General features: G+C 41.4%; 1 non-coding gene across 1 annotated transcript; it reads right to left on the bottom strand.

The window, feature by feature from the left end:
* Positions 1–2,309: 2,309 nt before the first annotated feature.
* On the bottom strand, positions 2,310–2,447 carry LOC114813493. The gene has a single exon (XR_003761210.1). It is a non-coding gene; the product is annotated as a small nucleolar RNA SNORA7 (small nucleolar RNA).
* Between the last annotated feature and the right edge of the window lie 16,973 nt (positions 2,448–19,420).

Below are 19,420 nucleotides of genomic sequence, written 5' to 3'. Positions count from 1 at the left end.
TATCAGCCCATTTTCTTTCAGGCTCTCTGACACACGCATCTTGTAGGTTAGTGTCTCCCTAATGCCAGGCACCTGGAAGACTGTAAAATAAGCTTTTCAAGAAGATGTGTTTGTAGTCCAGAGGAAAAAAAATGACTTCCAGAAATTACTTGAAAACAGCATTTACTCAAGCGGAAACTTCACCATCAGCCTCAAGGCAATCAGCTCCCTCCCTCCTACCTATCTTCATTCTTCTCCGACTAAAACCCATCCTACGCACTTCACTATTCTAATACCAACTTACTATCTGTGCCTCGTTCACATCTCTCTCACCATCAATTCCTTGCTCAAGCCCTCCTTTAGAGAAGCAGCGTGGCTCAGTGGAAAGAGCATGGGCTTTGGAGTCAGAGGTCATGAGTTCGAATCCCAGCTCTGCCACTTGTCAGCTGTGTGACTCTGGGCAAGTCACTTCACTTCTCTGTGCCTCAGTTACCTCATCTGTAAAATGGGGATTAAGACTGTGAGCCCCATGTGGGACAACCTGATTCCCCTGTGTCTACCCCAGCGCTTAGAACAGTGCTCTGCACATAGTAAGCACTTAACAAATACCAACATTATTATTATTGTAACTCCACCTTCATACCTGACAGACCATCACCCTCCCTATCTTCAAAGCCCTACTAACATCGTATCTTCTTTTCTGATTTGTGGATACACAAGTATCCTCCCAACCCCGTTCTCTGCCCCCAACCTGGCCAAGGGGAATGAGGTCTCTGATCTGCTAATCTATTGAATTATAAACACTATTGCGTAGTGGAAACAGCACGGCCTGGGAGCCAAGGGACCTGGGTTCTAATCCCAGCTCCACCTCTTATCTGCTATGTGACCTCAGACAAGCCATTTAACTTTTCTGTGTCTTAGTTCCTTCATCTGTAAAGTGGGGATTCAATGCCTATTATTCCTCTTACTTAGACTGTGAGCCCCGTGCGGAAACTGATTATCTTGTATCTACCCCAGCGCTCAGTAGAGTGCTTGGCACATAGTAAACTCCTAACAAATACCACAATTAACACTCCCTTAAGCACCTAATACAGAGCTTTGCCCACCTTAAGTGTTTAGTTAGTTCCACTGATTGGTCAACTGAAAGGTGATGACAATTACGACTCTCCCCCACACCTCTAACCCACTCCCTAGAAACCAATGGGAACGATGTTAGTATTGTGATGGCAGGGAATGAGCTCAGAGGTGAATTTCATTGATTCAGAATTCTGCTTGAGACATTTAGAGCCCTAGTTGAGCAGCACTTAATGGATCTCTACTCCCACAAACTCTCACTGGCCTAGAATAATTGACTCTACCTAAGCTGAGATAGATGGGTAACACTTTTCTCATTTGTTTCCATTTTTACTGACCCAGTTGTTTCCCTGATTTGGTTCTCCCTCTGGATTTGAAGGAGGGTGGCGGGAGGGATGTACAAGCTTGGTTACCAAATAAAAATATCCATGAGAAGATAATTGAGTTTAGTTGCTAACTCAGCTGACATGTGGAAAGTACCGTGATTCTCTCCTTTCTGTTTCAGATAAGGGTATGCTGTAGTCATCAAATATCATGGTGCTAGCTCAAACTATGTGGGGTCCCTGACATACCTTCCTGAGTACAGGAAGTATCAGGATTTTCCCCAATTATTGTTTAAGTTATATCACCTCAACAATTATTATCCCTTCTTACAGCAGTTTTTCTGTAATGATGTGATAACTTTCTCTTCTAATTTCCCATTAAAATGGACAACTTCTAAATTGAGTACTTAGATGGAAAATTTTTCAATTCTTTGCAATTTGCAATTTGGACTCTTATTTGAGCTCTGTTCTCTGAAGTCATACTGTAGGCGTTCTCAGGATTTCTGATTTAGGCAGCTGCTAATGAATATTTCAGATGATATCAAATTTTCAAATCAATGATTTACTGAAGGGAGTTTGTTAGTTCAGGGATTTGAAACATACCTCAAGTCTATTTTTCATTAATCTCCTCAAGTATTTTTAGTAACCTGTATTGTCTCTTAAATTCTGTGCCTGGTTCTTTCATGTAGAATAAATATGGATTTTTTCGAAGACATCACTTTTCTGGTAGTCAGCAAGCAGATATGTAAAAATCCAGTTTAATTTTGAAGTGCTTTACATGTATTTACAACAACTTTCTGGTAGTGTGTCCATATAATTTTCTTGGTAAAAATACAGAAGTGGTTTACCATTGCCTTCTTTCTGCACAGTAAACTTGAGTCTCCGCCCTCGACTCTCTCCCATGCCGCTCCTGCCTAGCACAGGTGAGTTTTGACTTGTAGCAGATTGATTTCCACTCAATAGCCACTGCCCAAGCTAGAAATGGAATGGGTATGCCTCTGCTTGACTCTCCCCCCCATAGCCGAGGCTGGCAGACTACTGGAAACTCTCCAGGTGTGATCTTGAGAGGGGCCTTTCTCTATTACTGAGTGCTCAGTTGGAATTTGGAAAAATAAGCATCAGGAAAGTTTCCTTAATACATTCTCCCATGGATTGGGACATTCAGCCTGAGCTGGGATGAATTTTAAAAGTCAACTTCTCAGCCCACCCAAATGATCTTCCAGCAGGGAGAATTGAGGGAGTCGATTAAATCCGGGAATGTTCCGGCAGTTACACTTAACGGGAGCAAACATGCTGCAGTAAATTCAGTATCCTGCACTGGTTCTGGTCAAGAACATACTCACCATTAGGAATTTAGATTCCTTGTGCCCAAATTATTGGGATATGACCTTGAACATCTCTGGCCATGGGCATTTCAAACCTGTCTCAAGTGGCTGGCAAAGTTGGTTACATCAAGTTTCTCTAGTCTGTAAACTCATGGGTAGGGAACATGTCTACCAACTCTATTGCACTGTACTCACCCAAGTGCTTAGTACAGGGGCCTGCACACAATATGTGCTCAATAATTTCCTTAATGGATTGATTTGGCATAGTAGTAATAACAAGAGAGCTTGTTTTTAGGATGAGCATTCTCATTCCCATGACAACTCAGGCCTTATGTACCAGCTCTGACTGATGATAACCTTGAGGTGCACTTGGTGATTATTCCAGGTTCCAACTGTATTGATAATAATGTTGGTATTTGTTAAGCGCTTACTATGTGCAGAGCACTGTTCTAAGTGCTGGGATAGACACAGGGGAATCAAGATTGCTCACAGTCTTAATCCCCATTTTACAGATGAGGTAACTGAGGCACAGAGAAGTTAAGTGACTTTCATTCATTCATTCATTCAATAGTATTTATTGAGCGCTTACTATGTGCAGAGCACTGTACTAAGCGTTTGGGGATGAACAAGTCGGCAACAGATAGAGACAGTCCCTGCCGTTTGACGGGCTTACAGTCTAATCGGGACTTGCCCACAGCCAGTTGGAACTTGTTTGGGACAACAGGTCAGGTAGCTAGGGCTGGTCAAGTCGGGGAAGAGTATTGAGTTTGGTCTCCAGAACAAGGACCTTCCTTTTTGGAGAACCCCCATCTCCGACCTGGGGGTGGTTTTCTGTGGGGAAGAGTGCACAATGCCTAGAAATCCAACTTAAGGTGGGATGGTACCTATTTTAGGGAGTGACCAACCAGCCAGACAGCCACTGAAGAAGTTGTAATGCATACAACCCAGGGCTGCTGGATGAAGTAAAATGAGATAGACAGGACAGCTACTGCTGCTAACCACAAGAGCAGACAGCAGGGGATGGAGGTGAGGCCAAGTAGAGCAGCGTTTTTTCTAGTTTTGATCTTTCCTCCGAGGAAGAAAGAAAAGATTGTGACCTAAGTAGATGAGTTCTGCTCCTTTCTTCTTTGCCCCTCTTCTCCCCTCCCTTTTCTCTCTTCTATCCCTCTTCCTTAATAATATTAATAATAATATTATTAATATACTGTGTGCCAGGCACTGTAATAAGCACTGGGATGGTTACAAGCAAATTGAGTTAGGTACAGTCCCTGTCCCACATGGGGCTCATAGTCTCACACCCCATTTTAGAGATGAGGTAACAAGCACAGAGAAGTGAAGTGACTTGCCCAAGGTCACAGAGCAGACAAGTGGCAGACCTGGGATTAGAACCCATGACCTTCTGACTCTCAGGCCCGAGCTCTATCTGCTATGTCATGCTGCTTCCTTCTTCCTCAATTGTTTTATAGGGTCCCATTCCCTTTTACCCCATCCAGATTTCTAGTTGCTGTGGACAGAAAGTGTCCTTGACCACTGTTACTCCACTTTTAGAGTGGGATTTGCCACTGTTTAAACCTATCAGTCCAGAAGCAGTGCGGCCTAGTGGAAAGTGTATGAGTCTAGATATCAGGGATACTGGGTTTGAATCCCTGCTCTGGCATTTGCTTCGTGTGTGACTTTGAACATGTCACTTAACTTTTCTGCACCTTGCTTCCTCACCACAAAATGGGAATTTAATACCCCTTCTTTCTCCATTCAATAGTATTTTCTTAGAAGCAGCATAGCAAAGTGGATAGGAGCATGGGCCTGGGAGTCAGATGGTGAGGGGTTCTAATCCCGGCTATGCTACTTATCTGCTAGGTGATCTTGGGCAAGTAACCTCACTTCTCTGTGCCTCAGTTACTTCATCTGTAAAATGAGAATTGAGACTGTGGGCCCCACATGGGAGAGTAACTGTGTCCAACCTGATTTGCTTGTATACACCCAAGCACAGTACAGTGCTTAACACATAGTAAGTTCTTAATAAATTCCACAATTATTATTATTAGACTGTAAGACTCATGAAGGATAGAGAATTTGATTCAATTGTATTATATCTACTTCAGAATTTAGTAATCAATCAATCACTAGTATTTATTGAACACTTTCTGTGTGCAGCTCACTGTACTAAGTACTTGGAAGGGTACAATACAACTGAATTGGTAGATGCTTTCCCTCCCAAAACTAGCTAACAGTCTAGAGGGGGAGACAGACATCAATATAAATAAATAATTTACAGATATATACATAAGTGCTGTGGGTTAAGGGTGGGGAAAATATCAAATGCCCAAATGATATGCCTCCAAGTGCATAGTTGATGAAGAAGGGAGAGGGATTTGGGGAAAAGAGGGCCCCAAAATCAAGGAAGGGCTTTGGGAGGAGATGTGGCCTTAATGAGGTTTTGAAAGTGGGGAGAGTAGTGGTGTGGTATCTAAGGAGGGGGACGGAGTTTCAGACCAGAGGGAGGACATTCATAGTACATCCTAAGAACTTAACAAATGTTATTTATTATTATATGTTTGACTATTTTTGGAATCAAATTTATTATCAAAATAGTGTTCTCACCAGTTAAAAGCTAACCTAGTGATGTCAGGTAGAGTTGGCAAAGAGACCAGATAAATGCCCTGCCTTAATTACATTCTAGAGCTCAGCGTGATTGTTCATCTTCTCCAGCTCCAGTGAGTTTGCTTAATGAGCTAGGAATGACCCTGAGAAATCAAACAATGCAACTTCATGTTAACTAGGGATAACTCTGAGGAATTGACAATTTTTGCAACCCCAATTACCAGTGGTATTTACTCTTTAACCTTGCTTCTTATAAAAATGTGATTAGTTTCCTTGTAAAATCACACTATCTGCAAATCTTTCCTTTTCTTCTTTCCCTATTTCTCACTCCAAAGCTTCTCCCATAATATAAAGAAATGACGCTGCCATGATATTCTTTAGAATGAATTTGCTGCTTTCTGAACCATTCATTACTCTCAGACAATGTTTGTAAAGCTGCTATTTATAATCTTTTCTAAATACTTTCTTAGGAATAGATTATATGAAACCATGATCCATTCATTCAGGACCTTCATTTCATGGATATAGCCCATTAAACAGGAGAAAAGAACCCATCTGCCTCCTCCTTGATTTTCATTCTCTTGGTGATATTTAAAATATGTTCCTCGTGGTTATGTTATTTGTTGCACTGAAAATCTACTTAAGGATTGGGATGAAACTAACGCTTTAAACTAGAAATTTCATGGACACCAGACAAATGTTTGAACTGACCAGGTGAAATTTAAAATGCACATGGGAAATACACCTTTCTTGTGTCCCATCCTTCATCAGGTTTTGCTTCCCAATCTGATGTAGGAAATGAAGGAAATGTAACCCTAAGGGGATTTGTCCCCATGCCTGTAGAATAAAGATACACAGCATAGCTCTTTACCCAAATGACCATTCCTGATGTAGCATCTTTCCAGTGATAGTGAGAAGCAGAGTTGTCTAATGAAAAGAACACAATAGTGAGAGTCAGGGACTTGGATTCTTAACCTGCCTCCATCACTTGCCTGATGGGGAACCTTGGTCTAGTCTCTTATGTTTATAGATGTAATTTTATTTATTTACATTGATGTCTGTTTACTTGTCTTGATGTCTGTCTCCCCCTCTAGACTGTGAGTTTGTTGTGGGCAGGGTTTTTCTCTATTGCTGTATTATACCTTCCCAAGCACTTAGTACAGTGCTCTGCACACAGTAAACCGTCAATAAATAAGTTGAATGAATTGAATAAATATAATTGCATGAACAGATTCTCTTTGCCTCATATTCTCTGTGAAATGGGGATAAGATATGTGCTCTCTCTTCCTCTTAGATAGGGAGTTGCACTGTGTGCAGGGACTGCCCTGACAGACCTTTTGTGTCTACTTCAGTGTTTAGTATAGTGCTTAGCACATAATAAGCACTTAATTATTATGATTATTACTATTATTATTGGTATGAAATCCATGTGCTATACATGGAAGGAGATGATAACCCTCACTTTCCCCATAAACATGGCAATTTTGATTCAGAACTATTGAAGCTTCTCTATTCTCTACCCTCTACCACAGACAGAATAGAGGATACAGAAAAATAGTAAAATGGCCCTGTGATAATTAGAAATGGGCATTTAGCAGGCTACATGTATAGGCCAGTTCTGGGGCTTATCTCTGCCAAATCCCCAGCAGATCTGGAGGGAAGAGGGCTGGAGTATCCCTGTGGGCCAACCTGAGATCACCAAGTATAATCTCAGCTGATCCAAGCTTCGGTCATCAGGCTCTAATACAATAGGGGCTGCCCATTGAGGATGCTTGAAAATCGTTTAACATAAGCTGCTCCGCTTCAAGTCCTCAGGACTGTCCCAGAATGGAACAGACATCTGGGAAAGGACCAGAGATGTTCATTCTCTTATACCTACACATTTGTTGTCCTCTCCATGGATCTAGGAAAATTGTCCTAGGAAGCAGTTTGGCCTAGTGAAAAGATGGGCTTAAGAGTCAGAGGACCGGTTCTAATCCTGCTTCTGCCACGTCTGCTGTGTGACTTTGGGGGAGTCACTTAACTACGCTGCGCCTCGGTTCCCACGTATCTAGAATGGGGATTAGGACTGTGAGTCCTCTGTGGGACAGGGACTGTGACCAAACTGCTTATTTTGTATTTACCCCAGTGCTTGGCACATAGTAAATACTTAACAAATACCATTAAAAATAAGAAAAAAGAGAGCAAGAATCACGTGTATAATTCTAGTGTACTCTCCCAGTCTGCACACAGTATGTTCTCAGTGAGTATGAACAATGAAGGCAGCCCTTACACAGATCTTCCAAGCATCGTTTTACCACAGTCAAAAAATACAACTTAAAATACAGTGTAAGTGCTTAACATTCATTAGTTCAGTCATATTTACTGAGCACTTACTGAATGCAGAGCACTGTATTAAGCATTTGGGATAGTACAATCGAACACCAACAGCCACATTCCCTGCCCACAACACACTTACAAATACCATTAAACAACTGAGGGTGAGCACCACCATTTTTTTCTTCCTACTTAGTTTGACCTAATGCTTGCAGTAAATTGATTCATCTGCAACCCTTTCTGTCATCTCAGCTTGACCCGAGTGGGCTGTGGGTTGTGTGCCAGTGGCTAGGATTGTTGGCGGGCTTCTGCTACAGTTCATTCAGCGTGGCTCAGTGGAAAGAGCACAGGCTTGGGAGTCAGAGGTCATGAGTTCGAATCCCAGATCTGCCGCTTGTCAGCTGTGGGACTGTGGGCAAGTCACTTAACTTCTTTGTGCCTCAGTTACCTCATCTGGAAAATGGGGATTAAGACTGTGAGCCTCATGTGGGACAACCTGATTACCCTGTATCTACCCCAGCACTTAGAACGGTGCTCTGCACATAGTAAGCGCTTAACAAATACCAACATTATTATTATTATGTTTACCATGCAGAATTTAGAAGTCTTAAGCTGTAAGAACTTCCTTCCTTCAGGAAAGAAGAAATGAGATGCAAGGGAAAGCAGAAAAAGATTTCCAGTCCACAACAAAGATCAATACCTAGCTCATTGCATATTTTTTCAAGAATTTGAGTACAATGTCTCCTCGTTCAGGTAGTGCCTTCCTAGTACTGTTGTTTAGTCGATTTTAATAATATAGTAGTAGTAATAATTAAATTTATTAAGCACACATTGAGTATGGTCACTGTAACTAAGCGCTGGGAAAGACCGCGTTGAGAAAGAACGCTAGAGAAGCAGCATGGCTAAGTGGAAAGAGCATGGGCTTGGGAGTCAGAGGTCATGGGTTCGAATCCCGGCTCTGCCACTTGTCAGCTGTGTGACTGTGGGCAAGTCACTTCACTTCTCTGGGCCTCAGTTCCCTCATCTGGAAAATGGGGATTAAGACTGTAAGCCTCACGTGGGACAACCTGATGACCCTGTATCTACCCCAGCACTTAGAACAGTGCTCGGCACATAGTAAGCATTTAACAAATACCAACATTAAACAACGCACAGGTGGGATTAGATGCAGTTTCGGATACTCAGGTATTCACAATCTAATATTCCTTATATTTTTTCAAGATCAAGATCAAATTCCTAGCATCGATCAATCAACCAATAGTGTGTATTGTGTGCAGATAGTTGGATTTAGTGCTTGGGAAGCAGAGAAGCAGAAGAGAAGCAGCATGGTGTAGAGGATAGAGCACGGGTCTTCTGACTCCCAGGGAGCTATGGGTTCTAATCTGGGCTCTGCCACTTGTCTGCTATGTGACCTTGGGCAAGTCACTTCATTTCTCTGGTTCTCATTTACCTCATCTGTAAAATGGGGATTAAGACTGGGAGCCCTACTTGGACAGGGACTGCATCTAACTCTATTTGCTTGTATCCATCCCAGTGCTTAGTACAGTGCCTGTCACATAGTGAGCGATTAACAAATACCATAATTATTGTTGGGAAAGTACAATAGAAGTAGAGGACAAAATCTCTGCTTATTGAAGCTGGAGTTGGAAAGATCTGTCTTCTCTTCAAAAAGGAAGATCAGTTTTGGTCACAGAGCTTGAAGTGCAGTGGAGTAAGGCAAGATATCAATTATTAAAGCGAGCAGTGTTCTAAGCACTGGGTAGATACAAGACAATCAGGTCAGGCACACTTTCTGTCCTACTTGGGACTCACAGCCCAAGTAGCCTCCCCTACGCCCACTTCTCACTCTCTTTCTCTTTCTCACTCTTTTTAAACTACACCTCAGTTTGTACCTCCATTTATATATCCCTAAGTATGGATTACAGGATGAAGGAACAGTTTTCTTAAAACCTCCAAGAGTCTGAAATGGAGTGATGTAATGCGGTGATGGAGTGCGGTTGCACTGTTCTCCAGTAGTTAGTGCTTGCTCCTGTCTATCTAGGACTGTTTCATAACTTGCTCCGCCTAACTCTACATCACCAAGATAAGCTATATTCACCTCCTTATTGCACAAAACAATTCTAGATCCTAGTGGAAAAAGAAACTGGCAGCTAGCAAGAGAAATGTTTTAAAAACCACTGTTATCACCAAATGTAGCTGTTCAAGCTACTTCCTACATTGATGAATGCAATTAACATTGTCAAAATTGTGCTAGCTTGAAACATGGGATGAACAGGCCCGGGTTTATCTACAGGATAAATAGCTCTTCCACAACCCAAATTAGACCAACAATATAAATCACTTAGACACTCAAAAATACCGAAGGCCCTATGTATAATAAAATCTGAAGTCACTGCTAGATTTCAGCTTGAATTTGATTACTTCAATTTGATGCACATACACACACACACATACAAAATGATATCTTAGCCTATTATCTCATTCTGACCTTTTTAGAGGAGGTGCCGTTTTACATTTGCAAGCCAAACTCTAACCCTCTACTTCACCTGACCATCTTTGAACCCCTGCAGTCTGGTTCGTAGTGTAATTGCAGATGCTGCTTTTATTTATATGAATATAAACTCCTTCTTTGAGTCATACTATTTGCTGATCTGCTGCAAGACTACTGCAGTAACGTGATGCCATAAATCATTCTCCTTCCTGATGTGATAAAGGTCAAACCGGCATATCGTTATTATTAAAGTCCAGAACGTCTGGCTGTTCTGAAATCATTACAAGAAGGAGCAATTGACCAGTTGTTATATTTTTATTTTACAGGCCATTCATTCATTCAATAGTATTTATTGAGCGCTTACTATGTGCAGAGCACTGTACTAAGCTCTTGGAATGTACTTGTTAAGTGCTTACTAGGTGCAAAGCACTGTACTAAGCCCCGAGGTAGATAGAAGATATTGGGCACAGTCCCTGTCTCACATGGGGCTCACTGTCTAAGAAGGAGGGAGGAGAATGTAATCTCCATTTTACAAAATGAAGTAACTGAGACACAGAGAAGTTAAGTGACTTGACCAAGATCTCACAGTAGACAAGTGCCAGAACTGGGATTAGAACCCAGGTCCTCTGACTCCCAGACCCATGTTCCTTCCACTAGGCCATGCTGCTCCCTTTCATGCTTGAATAAAGATTTTGCGTTTGAATATATAAGAAGAGCATATGTTTGAGTATTTCAGCTTCATTTAGAAATCGGCAAAAGATTGTTGATGAAGATACTGAGGATAATTTCCCTCAGTAATTATATCTCTAAGTCTACTAACGGCCCATTTCAAAGATTAGTAACCTAGCCATTAACAGTAGTGTGGTTCAAAAGACCATGAGCCTTAGTATGGTCAAATAGGTTATCTGGACAGCTCCCTCTTTCCTAGTAGGAATAAGACAAGCAAATCTATCTTTACCCTATTACTGGCACTATACTTTGCTTTCAGGAAAACAGCAACAATCGATGTGCAAATATATGACGGTGTGCATTTCCACACACTTGAAACGTATGGAAAAAAAGAAAAATATTTTTATTTCCATCATAGTCATTTCAAGTGACAAACTACATTAGCACTACAGTGACCATTTTGTACTTTGGGTGGAAATTGCTTGCAGTGCAGAAAAATATATTGGTTCAAGAAGAAGCAGTTGTTGAAAAGCTGCTATGAACAAGTATTTGCAGAAGCATTTTAAAAAATACTACATGTGGGAAATGATGCAGTCTGGCGACTGGAACTCTGAATAGCAATCAGTATTTCTGGGGTTTAATTCCAGTTTTTTCGGTTTATCTGGTAGAGACTGTGAACCTCAAGGGGGCCAAGGACTCTAGCCTGATTAGAGCCTACCCCAGTGCTCAGCACATAGTAAGCACTTAATAAATGCCATCATCATCAAGTCACTCAACCTCTGTATTTGCTTCCTGTGATGATGGATCAAGCAATTCTTTACAAAATGATGGCTTCAGGAATGTATTCTTTAAGTTGGTAAGTGATAACATCAAGAGGCTCTCATCACTTCCAATATAAAGTCAGCATTAGCCCAGCCAAAGGAAGAAACACTGCTTCGATTGTCCAGGACTGAAAGGAAATCAGGGCAATCTGACAGCTGGCCTTCAAAAGTAAGTTAATATATGCTGTCCCTCCTTTTTCTTATGTTCATGTGAATGTATTTAATTGATGAATTGCTGAGTGTTGCTCTAAGCATATGTCCTTAAATTAGTGCTAAGGGGAGGAATAAGTAGGTGCAAGATGGTAGCACTGATAAGGGACACGAATGTATCTGATAGGTCAAAAGAATGTTTGAACATCAGTTTGGCAACCATTTGCAGAATTGGAACCCAGGTTTTATTCATTCATTCAATAGTATTTATTGAGCGCTTACTATGTGCAGAGCACTGTACTATGCGCTTAGAATGTATATGGTATTTGGTCAAAACCACCTGGGAATTTCTTAGCATTTTGTGTGATATATGACCAGTGTCTTCTTGAAAAGTGATGTTTTAAGGATAAATAGGAAATGCCATTCAAAAAGATCTCAAGGTGAAATACCCTCACTTTTACCTTAGTTGCAGTTGCAATAGGGAGTCTAGTGGGGCAATAGTGTTTTTTCAAGATGAAAAGCAGAGAAACACAAGGCAGAGAAACACAAATGGAAAATTTTGTGAGCAACTTTTAAGTGCTTACTAACAGCACTTAGTAAGCAGCAATCAAAGCAGAGTGGCTCAGTGGAAAGAGCCCAGGCCTGGGAGTCAGTGGTCATGGGTTATAGAATCCCACTCCGCTGCTTGCCAGCTGTGTGACTTTGGGCAAGTCACTTAACTTCGCTGTGCTTCAGTTACCTCATCTGTAAAATGGGGATTAAGACTGTGAGCCCCACATGGGACAACCTGATCACTTTATACCCCCGCCCCTCCCAGCACTTAGCACTTAGAACAGTGCTTTGCCCAAAGTAAGCGCTTAACAAATGCCACCATTTTTTTTTACTATGGGCAAAGCATTCTACTAAGCACTAGAGTAGATACAGGATAGTCAGTATAGACAGAGTCCCTGGCTTCACAGGGCTTACATTCGTAGGGGAAGGGAGAACAGGTATTCAATCCCTATTTTACAGAGGAAGAGGCCCAGAGAAGTTGTAGTTTATTTACCCTAGGTCACCCAGGAGGCAAATGACAGAGTCAAGATTAGAACCCAAGTCTTTTGACTCCCTGTCCTCTGCTCAGTGTGAGCCCCATGGGGGATAGGGACTTTGTCCAACCTGATTTCCTTGTATCTACCCCAGTGCTTAGAACAGTGCTTGGCACGTACTAAGCGCTTAACAAAAATCATTATTATAATTATTATTTCCTGGGGTCTCCAGATAATAATTATTTGATAGAATAGAATACTGAGAAGCAGCTTGGCTTAATGGAAAGAGCACGGATTTGGGAGTCAGAGGAAACGGGTTCTAATCTAGACTCTGCCAGTTGTCAGCTGTGTGACTTGGGGCAAGTCACTTAACTTCTCTGGGCCTCAGTTACCTCATCTGTAAAATGGGAATTAAGACTGTGAGCCCCACATGGGTCAACCTGGTTACCTTGTATCTATCACAGCGCTTAGAACAGAGCTTGGCATATAGTAAGTGCTTAACAAATACCACCACCACCATCACCATCATCACAGAAGCAGATGTAATTTCTGTCAGGGCTTTGTTATGTCTGTACCTAGTTTTTAACAGATGAAAATTTAGTCATCTCTCCAAGTAGCAGAATGAAAATCTTAGTTCTTTCTGAAAGCTATGAGGGATTCATACTGATATTCTTGTAGGTTTTTTGTAATGTTTTCTTTTAAACTCTCTTGAAAAAAAAGTTTTGATATAGCTATTGATTGATGTAGGAACAAAACCAACCTGAAGGTGATGAATGGAGGAGCCTGCCCCTGCCTCCCAAAATATTTCCCCATGTTGTTCCTGAGTTAGTGCTCTCAAAGTGAAAAATCTCTGAGAAAGTGTTGAAAACTCTGCCGCAGGAATGATCAAAGTTTCTCTTTCAAATGCCGAAATTCAGCGACCAGACTAATGGAAACTGAAGTTCAACAATAACATTCGAGGCCAACCCAATCTTTAATGATGCAAGAAGGGGGAGCTTGATTTCAGTGGCTTCTCAAAGTCAGAGTATAATTAATTGGATTTAATTTTCTCTTCTAGATATTTTAGTACTCGCGAGACCTAAACAGTGAATGAACTTTTTCATTTGCTTGGAATAATTTTAAAAACAAATTAAAAATATTTTTCATTTTTAGAGTGGCTTAAAGATATTGAAACTTTATATAGAAAAACAGAAATGAGATGGAAATTAAGGTGAAGAAAATGCACAAATGAAAATAAATGGAGAAACTCTAAATTGACTTCTTATCCTTAGACATCTAGATCAAAAAATATATTGATACCAGTTGCTCTATAAGAAAAAAATAAAAGTCTATAATACATTTTTGCAGTAGCATTCTTGGTAATAGCACCTTTAGTCACTTAGAAGAATGAAAAATGGGTTTTATTACTCTCGGGATAGACTCGATGTGTATTATCTTTAGAAATCGTTCCTGGGTAACAGAGAATACAAGTCTGACCTATCCTTCCCTTTGCTTTGTAATAGCCATGATAAATAAGGTTTCCAATTCCTAGGTCCTGGGAGGACTCTCCTGAACACCAGAAAGATTTCTACAGGAGCAGGGAGAATTGGGCTTCTAACTGTTGCATTGAAAATGTCCTAGAATAGGAAACTGCAGCGGCTCTAGTCCTCCAATAATTTTCAAGCTTTTTATCCTTGTAGTGCTTTTTTTTCCCTTGTTCCAATTTTGAAAGCTTTTAATTCCACTGAGTATCATCTTTGGAGCTGATCAGTTTCACACACTTTGGGTGTTGGAGGTGCATACTGTGGTGGGATGGAAAATATAGAAGTAGAAGTCAGTAATGCTGGATTCAATTCAGATAGTGTTTAGTTCAGTTTCACATAACCTGAAGAGGTGGTGTTCATTCCCACTAGCAAATAAATGCCATAATTGTAGTTCATTCCCAGACTCTATCCCATCATACATTCATTCAATCGTATTTACTGAGCATTTATTGTGTGGAGAGCACTGAACTAAGTGCTTGGGAGTGTACAGTATAGCAGTATAATAATAATGTTGTTATTTGTTAAGCGCTTACTATGTGCAGAGCACTGTTCTAAGCACTGGGATAGATAAAGGGTAATCAGGTTGTCCCACGTGAGGCTCACAGTCTTAATCCCCATTATACAGATGAGGTAACTGAGGCACAGAGAAGTTAAATGACTTGCCCACAGTCACACAGCTGACAAGTGGCAGAGCTGGGATTCGAACCCATGACCTCTGACTACCAAGCCCGGGCTCTTTCCACTGAGTGCAAACACATTCCCTGACCACCATGAGTTTACAGTCTAGAGGGGGAGACGGACCAGATTACCATTTTGTAGTTTCTCCCGTCATTCACCCTGTGTAATAATTTCTCTTTGCTCCTTTCAAATTTCTACCTTGTCCCATTCTCTGCCACCTTTTTTTAAAATCTCCTTCAGACTTTCTTTACAAAGCAGTCACTGGCCTTGAAGCCAATGAGTAGGAAGGTTCATCTTTTTTTGATGAAGGAAAAAATGGGTAGCCATTGGAAGATTATTGAGGTGGAATGTGATGTGTTTTGAAGGTCAATTTTGAAAGCTGATCATTTAAAGAAGGGAGAGACTGGAGGCAGGGAGACTAGTAGAGAAGCTAATGCATTGATCCAGCTGGGAGGTGATAAGGGCTTGAGCCAGTGTTATAAGGAAGAACTAGGAAGATTTTGAGGCAGCCTGAATGCAGAAGGTGGAGTCAAAGTCCCAAAATCACAAGGTGGCTTTGAGATCACTGAGTGGTCCAGAAGACATGGTTTTTACAGAAGCCCAGGGTGCAGCACCACCAAAGTCTCTCTTTGGTTTTTATAGACTTGAAAAAAGGATTGGATGTAATCAGTAGACCTACACTTTGAAAACTGTTCAGTAAATTTAAGATTCCTTCATGGCAGCTAGCTGTCCATCAGAGATAGGGATGGCTTGTCTGATATATCATCTTCCCTCCCAAACCCGGTCCTCTCCCAGACTTCCCTATCACCGTGGATGGTACCACCATCCTTCCCGTCTCTCAGGCCTGCAATCTCGGTGTCATCTTTGACTCGTCTCTCTCGTTCACCCCACACATCCTATCCGTTACCAAGACCTGCCGGTCTCACCTTTACAATATCGTCAAGATCCGGCCTTTCCTCTCCACCCAAACGGCTACTTTACTGCTACGGGCTCTCGTTATATCCCGGCTAGGCTACTGTGTCAGCCTTCTCTCCGATCTCCTTTCCTACTCTCTCGCCCCGCTCCAGTCTATTCTTTACTCCTCTGCCCGGCTCATCTTCCTGCAGAAATGGTCTGGGCATGTCACTCCCCTTCTTAAACACCTCCAGTGGTTGCCTATCGACCTCCGCTCCAAACAAAAACTCCTCACTCTAGGCTTCAAGGCTCTCCATCACCTTGCCCCTTCCTACCTCTCCTCCCTTCTCTCTTTCTACCGCCCACCCCGCACGCTCCGCTCCTCCGCCGCCCACCTCCTCGCCGTCCCTCGGTCTCGCCTATCCCGCCGTCGACCCCCGGGCCACGTCCTCCCGTGGTCCCAGAACGGCCTCCCTCCTCACCTCCGCCAAACTGATTCTTTTCCCCTCTTCAAACCCCTACTTAAAACTCACCTCCTCCGAAAGGCCTTCCCAGACTGAGCTCCTCTTCTCCCTCTACTCCCTCTACCTCCCCCCTTCACCTCTCTGCAGCTAAACCCTCTTTTCCCCCCATTTCCCTCTGCTCCTCCCCCTCTCCCTTCCCATCCCCTCAGCACTGTACCCGTCCGCTCAACTGTATCTATTTTCATTACCCTATTTATTTTGTTAATGAAATGTACATCGCCTCGATTCTATTTAGTTGCCACTGTTTTTACGAGATGTTCTTCCCGTTGACTCTATTTATTGCCATTGTTCTTGTCTGTCCGTCTCCCCCGATTAGACTGTAAGCCCGTCAAACGGCAGGGACTGTCTCTATCTGTTGCCGACTTGCTCATTCCAAGAGCTTAGTACAGTGCTCTGCACATAGTAAGCGCTCAATAAACACTATTGAATGAATAATAGTGGGGTCAAGCAGAGATGCATAGTGGGCTTAGTCTCTCTCAATTTATTCTTTACAGTCATGCTGGAAGATTTTTTTTAAAGTATTTGTTAAGTGCATACTATGTGCCAGGCACTGTACTAAGCAATGGGGTTGTTACAAATTAATCAGATGGACACAATCCCTGTCCCGCATTGGGCTCACAGTATTAATCTCCATTTTACCAGTGAGATAACTGAGGTTCAGAGAAGTGAAGTGACTTGCCCAAGGTCACACAGAAGACACATGGTGGAGGTGGGATTAGAACCCAAGGCCTCTGTCTCTCAGGCCCGCGCCCTAACCACTAGGCCATGCTGCTTCTCGACAAAAGAAGATGCAACAAAAGAGCAGACTGCAGGTGTTAAAATACACTTCCATACTTCTTGGAAACTTCCAACTCTACAGACTTGGGCATCATCCAAAGTGTTAGTGAAGCAGTTGGCCTAAGGGTAAAATCAAGAGCCTGGGAGTCAGGAGACCTGGGTTCCAATCCAAGTCCCACTACTTGCCTCCTGTGTGACCTTGGACCAGTCACCAGGCATGGATGTTAAATACCTGTTCTCCCTGCCTCTTAGTCTATGAGCCCCATGTGAGACAGGGATTGTGTCCCATCTGATTAGTTTGGTTGTACTCCAGTGCCTACTGTGGTGCTTGGCACATACCAAGTGCTTAACAAATACTCCAATTATTATTTTAACAGTCAGTCAATCATATTTATTGAGCACTTACTGTGTACAGAGCACTGTACTAAGCTCTTGGGAGAGTACAATATAACAATAAACTGACACATTCTCTGCCCATTTTAGAATATTATTATTAAAGGCAGTTATTCAAGAATTGTTCAATTCAGTTGACTGCACCCAAGTAACACCCAACCAAGAAGACATGTTGCCAGTGAATCTTAAGAAAACCAAGACAATGAATAAGGCCGCACCAGGCAAGGCATCTATTCAATTAAAAAACCTATTGATGACACAAAACCTAAATGCTGACACAAAATGTTGTTACTTAGGCAACAAACTAAGAATTTAATGATTGTCAAGAAAATATAGGACTTTATTGCTTGTAATCTTATGTTGCTAATTGATGATCAGTGTGGCCCACCAAAATTCTCAAGAAACTAGTACAAATACCAAAACCCAAGAATTGTCAGTCCCCTTCCACTAAAGCTATGTCCTGGTGGGACACGTTTCGGGAATGGATGTCAGCAGAATACCTAAACAGCTGTAGTTTGGTGAGTTGAAAATGGGAAACTGAAAGCATGGACTGAATAAAGTTTTAAGAATAAAATAAAAAAGAGCCTCAGGAAATGTTGCCGAATTGTACTTTCCATGTGCTTAGTACAGTGCTCTGCACACAGTATGCACTCAGTAAATATGATTGAATGAACGAATGCGTCTTAGCTGTTAACTAAGAATTTATTGCTCCAAGTAGACTAGCTAGCACCTAGCACAGGACACTACAATCAAGAAAGGAGTGGCTCTTTGTCAATAGAAACTTTTATCAGGATTATAAAACAAGAGGGCGTGGGGTGTGAAGCAAAACCAGGGTCAGGAAAAGCAAACAAGAACTATGATAGGACAACAAAGGATAACTGCTTTGTTTGCATTGTGGTCAGGACTGTTGGTTTTGCATTGTCCTTTTCAACCACAACTGCACCCATAGATGGATTTCTCCATTAACGGTGTCTTCACACATGAAGGATCTAAAATATATGTAATTTTTGCAGAGGAAATTTATTCTGATCCCTTCTTTCAAGATTATTTCATCATGTACGAGCTGTACAGTTTCTTAGTTCAATTACCTTTGAAGTTTTGGTCTTCCTAGATTCTGGTGTTCCTTGATATGGTATATGTATGTCTAGATAATTTATGATTCACGATTTTTTTTTTCAAATCCTGTCCAAAGAGGACATCTAAAATAAAATCAACCTCTTGGCTTTAGCTCAGACTCCATCTAGGCTGCCTAAAAGTATTTGACTTGTGTACTTACAGAACATTAGTTTTTTGGCACAACTCACTGCAGCAAAAAATGCTGGATGTAATAATGCAAAAATGGAAATACAGTTATTTACAAATGTACAATAATAGATCCCCTGAGAAAAAGGTATTTGTTTTTAATATGCTCATTTTGTATTCTTTTTGTCAAGAAAGCATTAATAATAATTAGTTGGGAGATGGAATTTCCCAGTTTATTCTGGGAGAGCTCTTTAAAAGTGACTGCATTTATTCACTTTAATTTTGAATATATCAGAGTTGAATAGTTATAGACTCTAGTATTCTGCTAGTCAAAAACTACCAAAAGCCATGAGAGAAATCGAAAATTTAGTCGAGTGGATTTTCATGAAAAAATGAATATAGATCATTGCTGGAGAAGCAGAAAAATCCCAGGATGATTGAAATCTACAAATTTACTTGCTATATTTAACTAAGAGATGCATCAGAATGATGAAGTTCTTAAATGATTGATAATATTAATAAATAGGTGTATGCCATTGATTTGGTAATGCCATTAGTGGTTTTCTTGAGTTCTTTCCACATCATTTAGGCTGTAAGCTCTTTGTGGGCAGGGAA

The sequence above is a fragment of the Ornithorhynchus anatinus genome, chromosome 7, assembly GCF_004115215.2.
Source record: "Ornithorhynchus anatinus isolate Pmale09 chromosome 7, mOrnAna1.pri.v4, whole genome shotgun sequence".
Lineage (NCBI taxonomy): Eukaryota > Metazoa > Chordata > Mammalia > Monotremata > Ornithorhynchidae > Ornithorhynchus > Ornithorhynchus anatinus.
This window is presented reverse-complemented; position numbering and strand designations above follow the sequence as displayed.